The sequence below is a fragment of the Microtus pennsylvanicus genome, chromosome X (assembly GCF_037038515.1).
Source record: "Microtus pennsylvanicus isolate mMicPen1 chromosome X, mMicPen1.hap1, whole genome shotgun sequence".
In the NCBI taxonomy this organism is placed as follows: domain Eukaryota; kingdom Metazoa; phylum Chordata; class Mammalia; order Rodentia; family Cricetidae; genus Microtus; species Microtus pennsylvanicus.
Genome location: NC_134601.1, coordinates 120,604,814 through 120,617,253, shown reverse-complemented (window position 1 = coordinate 120,617,253; position 12,440 = coordinate 120,604,814). Strand labels below are relative to the sequence as shown.

The following is a 12,440-nucleotide window of genomic DNA, read 5'->3' as shown; positions in this document are numbered from 1 at the left end:
TATAGGAAAGACTAAATTCCTCCCATGTCTCTAGTTATGCCTGTTTAGAGTGCCAAAATCAAAAAGCCAAAATGTGGTAACAAGCAGTTTCATTTCTCCCAGAACAATTGGAAGACGAGGGACATTTATCATAACAGATATGAATAAATTGTCCTCTCAACTGTCTCAGGTAGTCTGACCCAAATCCATTTGACATTTTATTTCAATAGATAAGCTTAACACTTTTGGCCCAGCTGATTCTACAGAAAGGAAGATAGAACACATAAATTTGGTCATTAGACACACTCATTATTAAAAAGAAAAGGAAGGTGTGGAATCAGCAAGGCATTCAGGAAAACATGGTGCCAGGAGAAGGGAACGGACACCTCTGGAGCCCACTGCCCTCCTCAGGGCTTCTGTGGAGAAGCCAGGGCCCATCTCTCAAGGCCTCCCATTTTCTCACTCCTGGCTTTCTATCCACCCTGTGTCCACTCTCTTTTCTGGTAAGTCTTTATTGGAACTGCTTGGCAGGAAGCCTGGCTCTGTCAGCACAATTCATTCTCCATCTCTACTCTGAGTCCCCTAAGGACCTACGCCTGTGAAACTCATCTTATTTTTTCTTCTGTAGCCCTCCTCATCCTTTCCATGGTAACACCCACCCCCATACATTCTAGCTTCCCAAATGACCAAGAGGGATGGAGAGGTTATAGACTAGACATGAGGAAAGAAAAAGAGAAGGCTAGGGCCTGAGCACATTGTCTCTGCTAATTCCGATCCATGGCGTCTCTGCTCCCAGTGTTGCACAGGCTCATATACCTATGAGTGTTACTGGACAGCCATGGTGCCACTGTAGAGTGCTGTAGATAGTAAGAAAAGGGACCCCTCATATAAAGGCTTATTTATGCTTCAAGTGTTTATTTCTTTTGACTTAAGTTTAACATGAAAGCAGTAGGCTGTGTAAGTTGCATGAAAGTAAACGACTTAAGAAATTTTAGAAAAGATTGAACTCGAGTTGGAAGAGGCGAGTCTGGTCTCAAAATGGAGGTAAAACCGCTGCCCGGTTGCCCCCAGCCTGACTCCAGCCGTCGCCACCACCGGAGGAGGAGGGCCATGATCCAAAGGAACCAGAACAGTTGAGGAAACTGTTTATTGGTGGTCTGAGCTTTGAAACCACAAATGATAGCTTAAGAGAACATTTTGAGAAACGGGGCACACTTACAGACTGTGTGGTAATAAGAGATCCTCAAACAAAACGTTCCAGGGCCTTTGGTTTTGTGACCTACTCTTGTGTTGAAGAGGTGGATGCTGCAATGTGTGCGCGGCCACACAAAGTTGATGGGCGTGTGGTGGAACCAAAGAGAGCCGTTTCTAGAGAGGATTCTGTAAAGCCTGGTGTCTATTTAACAGTGAAGAAAATCTTTGTTGGTGGTATTAAAGAGGTTACAGAAGAGTATAACCTGAGAGACTACTTTGAAAAATATGGCAAGATTGAAACCATAGAAGTTATGGAAGTCAGGCAGAGTGGGAAAAAGAGAGGATTTGCTTTTGTGGCTTTTGATGACCATGACACAATTGATAAAATTGTTGTTCAGAAATACCATACTATTAATGGGCATAATTGTGAAGTTAAAAAGGCCCTTTCTAAACAAGAGATGCAGTCTGCTGGATCACAGAGAGGCCATGGAGGTGGACTTGGCAATTTTATGGGTCATGGAGGGAACTTTGGAGGTGGTGGAGGTAATTTTGGTCTTGGTGGAAACTTTGGTGGAAGATGAGGTTATGATGGTAGAGGTGGTGGCAGCAGAGGTAGTTACGGAGGTGGTGATGGTAGATATTGATGGAGGAAGGTCATTGGTTAATCAATAAAGAAATTACTTGGCCTGATAAGTCAGAACATAGGTGGGTGGAGTAGACAAAACAGAATGCTGGGAAGAAGGGAAATGAGCTCAGACGCCATGCTGCTCCTCTCCAAGGCAGACACGATGAAGCTCCAACCCAAGATGGACATAGGCTAGAATCTTCCTGGTAAGTCACCACCTCATGGTGCTACACACATTAATAGAAATGGGCCAAGCAGTGTTTATATGAATACAGTTTGTGTGTTGTTATTTAGGGTGTAAAGCTAGGACAAAAAGCAGGCCTGCCCACAGCTCCTTCAACAGGATATAATGGATTTGGAGGTGATGGTGGCAACTATGGTGGTGGTCCTGGTCACAGCAGTAGAGGAGGCTATGGTGGTGGTGGACCAGGCTATGGAAACCAAGGTGATGGATATGGTGGTGGTGGAGGAGGAGGATATGATGGTTACAATGAAGGAGGAAATTTTGTTGGAGGTAACTATGGTGGTGGGAACTATAATGACTTTGGAAATTATAGTGGACAACAGCAATCAAATTATGGACCCATGAAAGGGGGCAGTTTTGGTGGAAGAAGCTCAGGCAGTCCCTATGGTGATGGTGGAAGTGGTGGATATGGTAGCAGAAGGTTTTTAAAAAAAAAAAACAGCAGAAAAGGGCTACAGTTCTTAGCAGGAGAGAGAGTGAGGAGGTGTCAGGAAAGCTGCAGGTTACTTTGAGACAGTCGTCCTAAATGCATTAGAGGAACTGTAAAAACCTGCCACAGAAGGAGCGATGATCCACAGTCAGAAAGGTTACCGCAGCTTAAACAGGAGGCCCTTCTTGTTCAGGACTGTCAGAGGCACAGTTTGCAAAAAGTGCAGCTATTGATTAATGCAACGTAGTGTCAATTAGATGTACATTTCTGAGGTCTTTTATCTGTTGTAGCTTTGTCTTTCTTTTTCTTTTCATTACATCAGGTATATTGCCCTGTAAATTATGTTAGTGGTACCAGGAATAAAAATTAAAGAATTTTTAACTTTTTAAATAAAGAAAGAAATTTTAGAAAAGTGTACACCTATATAATCACCCAGACCAAGATCAAGAACACATGTCTATCCCAAGAGGTTTCTTAATGTCACCCCTACATTAATAGCTCCCATTCCTATCCCTACTTGACAGCAAAAAAAAAATTCTGACTTCTATCATTGCCAGTGAATTTTCCTTCTTCCTGAGCAGCATATACAGTATAATCCATCTGTGCCTGGTTTCTTTCATTTGCCCTAGTATGTGGGACAATTCATATGGCTACTTTATATAGCAACAATTATTTCTTTTTCAACACTGGGTACCATTCCATTAAATAGACATGAAGCAATTTATTTTTTACTCTAATAGTAAAGGAAACTTGGGCAGGTCCAATTTAGGGCTATTATGAATAAACTTGATATAGACTTAGGAGCCATATGCTAGGAATCTGCTTACAGATACAGACTCTAAATGGCAATATTTTCAGGTGTCTGGATATACTTTGAAGTCAATGAGCTAAATCTCATTACAAGCCTGAGTCTTGAACTTCATTATGGAATTGCCAAAAGAAAGTATTTTAAAAACTATGCAGAAATTTATTGAGCAGGTATTAGGCAGAAATGTTATACACATGTCTTCTCGAAAGGGAGCCCTTTTTATTTTCTGTGAATGGTACACCTCTATAGATTTAGCCCTATGTTGAAAAATTAGAATGTTAAACACTGGGAATCATGCTCTTCAAATTTGCAATCTAATTATGTAATATACCAAGCCTGTAAACAAGTCTCTGCCACTTGCCAGTTCATCAAGGCATTTAATTACTTGTTTCTGCTCTCACTCATATATCCCCTCTGGAGATACATAGGTAATAAAGTAATGAATTAAATATTCTTTAATATTCATTTGTCAACATGCGTCAGTCAACTTTAAGTGAATGTTTATGCATGAGGCTGGCCAGTTTATATCTATAAAAAAAATCCCCAAATCAGCTTTGGTTTTGCTTCATGGTCATGATATAAATACTTTTCTTCATAATCCTTATTCTACTCTCTTGCCTGAACCTTTTGAGGCCTCTGTAAATGAACGTGAATGTGAGAGAGGGAGGGAAGAAGGAAGGGAGAAGGCAGAAAGATGGGAAAATGAAGAAATGATCCAGTTTCCTGCACAGTTCCACACATTCTGTCTCATGCTGCTTCCACCCATGCCCAAACCTGCCAGGCAGAAAGAGTGTAGTGATTCATATTAAGGTGGAGAGGTGCCAACACAAATTTTTTGCTCACTAAGAATTTTAGGAGCCAGAGGGGTTGAAGACACCACAAGAACTTGGCACACAGAATCAGCTAAGCAGGGCTCACAGGGGCTCACAGAGACTAAAGCAACAATCCTGGAACCTGTATGGGCCTGAGCTAGGTCTTCTACATATACATTATGATTGTGTAGCTGGTTGTTCTTGTGGAACTCCTAACTGTGAGAATGGGAATGTCTCTGACTCTTTTGGCTGATGTGGGATTCCCCTCTGTATGCTGTGACTGTGCTTTTTTACCATTGGTTAATAAAGAAGTTGCTTTGACCTATAACAGGGCAGAATATAGCTAGACAGGAAATCCAAGCAGAGATAGAGGAGGAAAGAAGGCAGAGTTAGAGAGATGTCATGTAGCAGCCAGAGGTGAAAGATGCCAGAACCTTACCAGTAGGTGATACATAGATTAATAGAAATGGGTTAATTAAGATTTAAGAGTTAACTAGAAATATGTCTGAACCATTGGCCAAACAGTATTGTAATTAATATAGTCTTTGTGTGATTAATCGGGTCTGGGTGGCCAGGAAATGAACGAGCAGTCTCCGTCTATATTTGCTTGCTCTTGGAACTCTTCTTATCTTATGGGGTTGCCTCATCTAGCCTCAATATTAGGGTTTGTGCCTAGTCTTATTGTAATTTGCTATGTTTTATTTGATTGATACCCTGGGAAGCCTGGTCTTTTCTGAAGGGAAATGGGGGAGGAGTGACTCTCTGGTGGAGGAGAGATGGGGGAAGGGACAGAAAGGAGTGGAGTGTGGGGAGACTGCAGTTAAGGTGTAATAGATGTGAGAAGAATAAATAAATTAACAAATACACATATCTCTACATGAACATTGTCACCTTAAAACATAGTGGAAATACACAAATAAATGAAGACAAAAACTAACCCAGAGAAAAGTAAAGAACTGTGGAAGAGCTGTAGGCTTTGGCTGGCTCACACTATTGAAGAGTGACTGTTCAATAGTTACTAAGGAATAAGAAGTGTTAAATGCATTAGCTTTGCTCCTCATTCTGAAAGAACATTTGGATTTGCAACTTAAGGAAGAAAAATTATTCCTGTTCATAATTTCCAGGGTTTATGTTCAGAGGGTTTGGCTCTACTGAATCTGGGCCTGTGGTCAGGCAGAACGTTTTAGTGGTGGAAGAATGCAGTCAAGGCTGCTCACCTCATGAAGAACATAAACAGCACAATGAAGGAACAGGAAACCATCAATACCCTTCATGCTACCACCAATCTATCTTCTCTAATAGCCTTCACTTCTTAAGTCCCAAAGCTCCCCCAAATAGCATCATTAACTGAGAACCAAGCACCCAACACATGGGCCCATGGGGGACATTTCACATTCAAACCATGGAAGTTGTATACAGGTAAAGCTCCATGGCATTTTTCTGGGCAATGGTCTTTTACAATATGACCCCAAAGAGCATAAGTCTTAAAGCAAAAATTAACAAATGATATTCTAAAGCCGGGCGATGGTGGCGCACGCCTTTAATCCCAGCACTCCAGAGACAGAGGCAGGCGTATCTCTGTGAGTTCGAGACCAGCCTGGTCTACAAGAGCTAGTTCCAGGACAGGCTCCAAAGCCACAGAGAAACCCTGTCTCGAAAAACCAAAAAAAAATGATATTTTATCAAATGATAAAGTTCCTACACAGCAGATAAATAGGGGTGGAAAAAGAACCAACAGGATTAGATAAAAATATTTGTAAAGTATAAATCAGATAAAAGATTAACACCCATGGTATACAGGGAATTAAAAAAACTAAATAGCAAACTCATGTTTTAAAAAATGGTGCAACTACGTGAAAAATTAATACAAAGAAGACATACAAATGGTCAATGGATGCATGAAAAGATGCTTATTATTGCTACTTCTTGAGGAAATGCAAATAAAAACTGTAATAATAAGCCCTAATGAAACATTAAACTTGTTAGAGTAGCTTTTATCAAATAGATAAGACAAGTGTTGGTGAAGATATGTTTAAAAGAGACACATTGCGTATTGTTGATGGCATGTGAATTGGCATAGTCATCCAAAACAAAATAGAAGGACATTTAAAACTTTTTTAAAAAATAATACAAATATTGTATCTGATTTTATAATTTTGGGATATATGTAGAAAGAAAATTAGATCAGTATGCTAATGCAATATTTGTATTTCTGTTATTCACAATAGGCAAAATACTAAACAAACCAAGTACCTATCAACAGATGAATGTATAAAGAAAATACAATATGTGTACACAATGAAATTCAGCATTTAAAAGGAAGGAATCTTGTAATTTGAAATGACATAGAACATCCTGGAAGAAACTGTTAAGTGAAATAAACCATGGTTGGAAAGCTAAGTACTGCATAATCCCACTTTTATATAAAACCTTAAAGAATGAAATCATAGAAATAGAAAATAGGATGTTAAGAGGTTAATGAGGACATGGGGAGGGAGACAATGGGTAGAAATTGATCAAAGAGTATAACAGTTTCACATAGAAAGGAAAACTGAATTTTGAAATTTTGCATACCAGCATGAATATAGCCAATAAATATGTATATTTCAAAATATGATAGTAAGTTTCAAATAACAAAATGATAAATGAACAAAAAATGTATATGATCCTATATTGTATGTGCATGATTCATCAAAACAAAACATTACACAGTACCTATAAGTGTATAAAATTGTGATTTGTCAATAAAAACTAACATGAACAGCAAAAGGGTTTTTTTTTGGACCGCAAGGGGTAGGTCCACCCACTGAGACAATGTGCCTGATCTAATGAGAGCTCACCAAAGCCATCTGGACTGGGACTGAACAAGCATGTGATCAGACATATCGTACTCTCTGAATGTGGTTGACAATGGGGGCTGACCGAGAAGCCAATGATAATGGCACTGGGTTTTGTCTATACTGCATGTACTGGCTTTCTGGGATCCTAATCTGTTTTGATGCACACCTTTCTAAGCCTGGATAAAGTGGGGAGCAACTTGGACTTCTCACAGCGCAGGGTACCCCGCCCTCTCTTAGGACTGTAGGGGGAAGTGGGGGAGTGGGAGGAAGTGGAAATTTTGAATGGTATTATTTATAAAGTAATAAAAAACAAAACATTACACAGTACCTGTAATTGTATAGAATTGTGATTTGCCAATAAAAACTAACATGAACAGCAAAAGCGTTTTCCCCTAGGTTCCAAAGGATGAAATAATAAAACAGAATGAAATATATGCCAAAGCACATCAGATTTCAGAAAAAAATATCTTTACGTATGAAGTGAAGAAGGGCCTCTCCAATTCCAGTGGTCCTCTGGGGCAAATAAAAAAAAAATATTTGGGAAACTATGAAGAGGGTCATTTTGGAAGACATTATGCAAGTTATCCATCTCATTTATTATGTCTCACTGAACAATGAGAAGATTACATGAGACACCTCTGACTAAATAACTTGACACACAGAAAATGGAGTTGAAACAGCCATACCTCATTGTCATCCAGAAGTAAAGAGATTGCCTAAAACTTGTGTCAATTTCCAAAGTCAAACAACAAGAAATATTACAAACCACTTGAATAAAGATGGAATTGCAAAAACAATATTGGAAAATCATAGTTTCTGAAGATGCTTTGGATAGTATTAAATGTTGAGGAATCTCTTGATCAGAAGATAAAACACTTTTCCAAAGAGAAAGAAAAAGAAAACTAGTCAGAAGTAAATGGTTATGATAGCCACTAACTTGTTAGGTTTCTAGTAAAGTAGAAATCAGGAACCTTACACAGTTCTTGATTTAAAAAAAAGTTTCTTGTGCTCGCTTCAGCAGCACATATACTAAAAAATTAGAACGATACAGAGAAGATTAGCATGGCCCCTGCGCAAGGATGATACGCAAATTCGTGAAGCATTCCATATTTTTAAAAGGCTTATCAAGCATATGGACCTAAGAAACAAGCAGGTGTGGCCATACTAATCTCTAACAAAGTTGACTTCAAACTAAAATCAATCAGAAGAGATGGAGATGGACATTTTATACTCGCAACAGGAACAGTTCATCAGGACAAAGTCTCAATCCTGAATATCTATGCCCCTAATATAAAAGCACCCACTTATGTAAAAGAAACATTACTAAAACTCAAGGCAGTCATCAAACCACACACACTAATAGTAGGAGATCTCAACACTCCTCTCTCACCAATGGACAGGTCAATCAGACAGAAACCTAACAGAGAAATAAGAGGATTAAGGGAGGTAATGAATCAAATAGACTTAACAGACATCTATAGATTATTCCACCCAAATAGGAAAGAATATACCTTCTTCTCTGCAGCTCATGGAACCTTCTTGAAAATTGAATACTCCGTAACAAAGCAAACTTACACAGTTACAAAAAAATATTAGTAACCACCTGTGTCTTAATCGGATCCCCATGGATTAAAGTTAGAATTTAACAACAATGCTACCCCCACAAAGCCTACGAACTCATGGAAACTGGACAGTCAACTACTGAACCACACCTGGATCAAGGAAGAAATAAAGAAAGAAATTAAAGTCTTTCTTGAATCAATGAAAATAAAGACTCATCATGCTCAAACCTATGGGACACTATGAAATCAGTGCTAAGAGGAAAGTTCATAGCACTAAGTGCCCACTTAAAGAAAACGAAGAAAGCACACATTGGAGACTTAACAGCCCATCTGAAAGCTCTAGAAAAAAAGAAGCAGACTCATGTAGGAGGAGTAGAAGACTGGAAATAATCAAACTGAGGGCTGAAAGCAACAAAATAGAAACACAGAAAACAATCTAAAGAATCAATGAAACAAAAAGCTGGTTCCTAGAGAAAATCAACAAGATTGATAAACCCCTATCCAAACTAATCAAATGGCAGAGAGAGAATACGCAAATTAACAAGATCCGAAATGAAAAGGGAGACATAACCACAGACACAGAGGAAATTCAGAGAATCATTAGATCTTACTACAAAAGCCTGTATGCCACAAAATTGTAAAATGTAAAAGAAATGGACCTCCTTAATGATCAGGGAAATGCAAATTAAAACAACTTTGAGATACCATCTTACACCTGTCAGAATGGTTAAAATCAAAAACACCAATGATAGCCTTTGCAGGAGAGGTTGTGGAGTAAGGAGCACACTCATCCATTGCTGGTGGGAATGCAAACTTGTGCAACCACTTTGGAAAGCAGTGTGGTGATTTCTCAGGAAATTCAGGATGAACCTACCCCAAGATCCAGTAATACCACTCTTGGGAATATACCCAAGAGATGCCCTATCATACAACAAAAGTATATGCTCAACTATGTTCATAGCAGCATTGTTTGTAATATCCAGAACCTGGAAACAACCTAGATGCCCTTCAATGGAAGAATGGATGAAGAAAGTGTGGAATATATACATATTAGAATACTACTCAGCGGTAAAAAACAATGACATCATGAATTTTGCATGCAAATGGATGGAAATAGAAAACACTATCCTGAGTGAGGTATCCCAGACCCAAAAAGATGAACATGGGATGTACTCACTCATAATTGGTTTCTAGCCATAAATAAAGGACATTGAGCATATAATTTGTGATCCTAGAGAAGCTAAATAAGAAGGTGAACCTAAAGAAAAACATATAGTCATCTGCCTGGATATGGGAAGTAGACAAGATTGCCGGGCAAAAACTGGGAACTTGGGGGTGAGGTGGCATGGGGCTAAGGGGAAATGGGGTGAGAAACGTGAGAAGGGGAGGATGGGGGAAGCTTGGGGAAATGGGATGGTTGGGATAAAGGAAGGGTGGATACGGGAGCAGAGAAATATATATCCTAATTAGGGGAACCATCTTAGGGTTGGCAAGAGACTTGACTCTAGAGGGGCTCGCAGGTGTCCAGGGAGATGTCCCCAGCTAACCTTGGGCAACTGAGTAGAGGGAACCTGAAATGACCCTATCCTATAGCCATACTGATGAATATCTTGCATATCACCTTAGAACCTTCATCTGGCAATGGATCGAGATAGAGACAGAGACCCACATTGGAGCACTGGACTGAGCTCTTAACATCCAAATGAGGAGCAGAAGGAGGGAGAACATGAGCAAGGAAGTCAGGACCACGAGGGGTGCACCCACACACTGTGACAGTGGGGCTGATCTATTGGGAGCTCACCAAGGCCAGCTGGACTGGGACTGAATAAGCATGGGATGAAACCAGACTCTCTGAACATAGCGGACATTGAGGGTTGATGAGAAGCCAAGGACAATGGCATTGGGTTTTGATCCTACTTCATGTTCTGGCTTTATGGGAGCCTAGCCTCTTTGGATGCTCACCTTCCTGGACCTGGATAGAAGTGGGAGGACCTTGGACTTCCCACAGGGCAGGGAATCTGGACTGCTCTTCAGTCTGGAGAGGGAGGGTAAATGGAGTGGGGGGAGGGAGAGAGGAGTGGGGAGAGGGGGAGGGGAGGGGGAGGGGGCGATGTGTGGGAGGAGGGGGAGGGAAATGGAAAACGGGGAGGAGGCGGAAATTTTTTTCAACAACTAAAAAAAATAAACAAAACAAAAGTTCTCCAGAAAAGAAATAATTAAAAAAAGAAATTATACATATATATATATATATATATATATATACATACATACATACACACATATATATGTAGTGTGTGTATTTGTGGCCATATATAATTATGTTACATATTATCTCTTGAATGCATTTATATTATATATATATATATGTTTCCTGATAAATATGTGTTATATTCATTCCAAATTTATGTCTAGTTGACACTTATTTTTTCTTGAAAATGGAGAGCAGAAATGAAAAAGGTAGTATTGATTTGACATTTTTTTATAAACTCGTTTTTTAATTATATATATTTGCACATATATGTACATATCTAACAATGATAATCAGGGAAAAAGCAGCTATCCATTTGACAGTGGAGGATCAGGGGAGAGGTTGGTGGGAGGGATCAAGGGAGAGGCAGAGGGTGTAAGGTGAAGGGGGAACACGATGTAATTGTATTTTAACTAAATGCAAAATAAATAAATTTAAATTAATTGCTTGAGGGTAAAAACAATATATTATCTTTATCTAAAGATTTGTTATTAAATCTAAAAAATTAGAAAAACTTGTAGACTCCATAAAAGATTATTAAATTTTTGCATAATCCTCCCCATATAAAGCTCTTGAAGGAATACAGTAACACTGCTAGGAAAAAAGGCAATGAAATTATTTCTAACCATATTCTGCTATATTCATATATCAGTAGCTAGTCCAGTCATGATCAGAAGGCTTCCTCTGGCAGCAGATAGGAGAAGATCCAGAGACCCACAGCCAACCATTAGGCAGAGGTTGAGGAATCCTGTGGAAGAGGGGAGGAATGATAATAGGATCCAGATGGTTTGAGGACACCAGGAGAACATGGCCCACAGAATCAACTAAGCAGGGCTCATAGGAGCTCACAAAGACTGAAGTGACAATTGCAGAACCTGTATGGGTCTGAGCTAGGTCCTCTGCATATATATTATGGTTGTGTAGCTAGTTGTTCTTGTGGGACTCCTAACAGCGGGAGTGGGATGTGTCTCTGATTCTTTGGCTGCTCATGGGACCTTTTCTTCCTACTAGGCTACCTCATCAAGCCTTGATATGTGCCTAGTCTTATTGCATAATTTTAGGCCATGATCAGTGTATATCCCTGGTAGACCCACTTTCCTGAAGTGAAATGGAGGTGGAGTGGATCTTGGGGAAAAAAAAGAGGTGCGGGGAGGGACTGTGAGAATTGGAGGGTGGGGAGACTGCAGTCAGTATATATTGTACAAGAAAGAGTAAATAAAAATAAATGTTAAAAGGAAATTTATAAATAAATTATATCTTCCCACAATGATAATCTGCAATATATGTTTATTCAAAACAACTTTGAGATATCATCTTACACCTGTCAGAATGGCTAAAATCAAAAACACCAATGATAGCCTTTGCTGGAGAGGATGTGGAGAAAGGGGTACACTCATTCATTGCTGGTGGGAATGCAAACTTGTGCAACCACTTTGGAAAGCAGTGTGGCAGTTTCTCAGGAAATTCGGGATCAACCTACCCCTGGACCCAGCAATACCACTCTTGGGAATATACCCAAGAGATGCCCTATCATACAACAAAAGTATATGCTCAACTATGTTCATGGCAGCATTGTTTGTAATAGCCAGAACCTGGAAACAACCTAGATGCCCTTCAATGGAAGAATGGATGAAGAAAGTATGGAATATATACATATTAGAGTACTACTCAGCAGTAAAAAACAAGGACTTCTTGAAT

The 12,440-nt window shown here is 39.5% G+C and overlaps 1 non-coding gene and 1 pseudogene across 1 annotated transcript; both read left to right on the top strand.

The window, feature by feature from the left end:
* The first annotated feature begins 1,017 nt into the window (after positions 1-1,017).
* LOC142840512 (heterogeneous nuclear ribonucleoproteins A2/B1-like) lies at positions 1,018-2,719 on the top strand (annotated as a pseudogene).
* A 5,218-nt stretch (positions 2,720-7,937) lies between these two features.
* LOC142841938 (U6 spliceosomal RNA) lies at positions 7,938-8,046 on the top strand. Its single transcript, XR_012909163.1, has one exon. It is a non-coding gene; the product is annotated as a U6 spliceosomal RNA (small nuclear RNA).
* Positions 8,047-12,440: the final 4,394 nt, after the last annotated feature.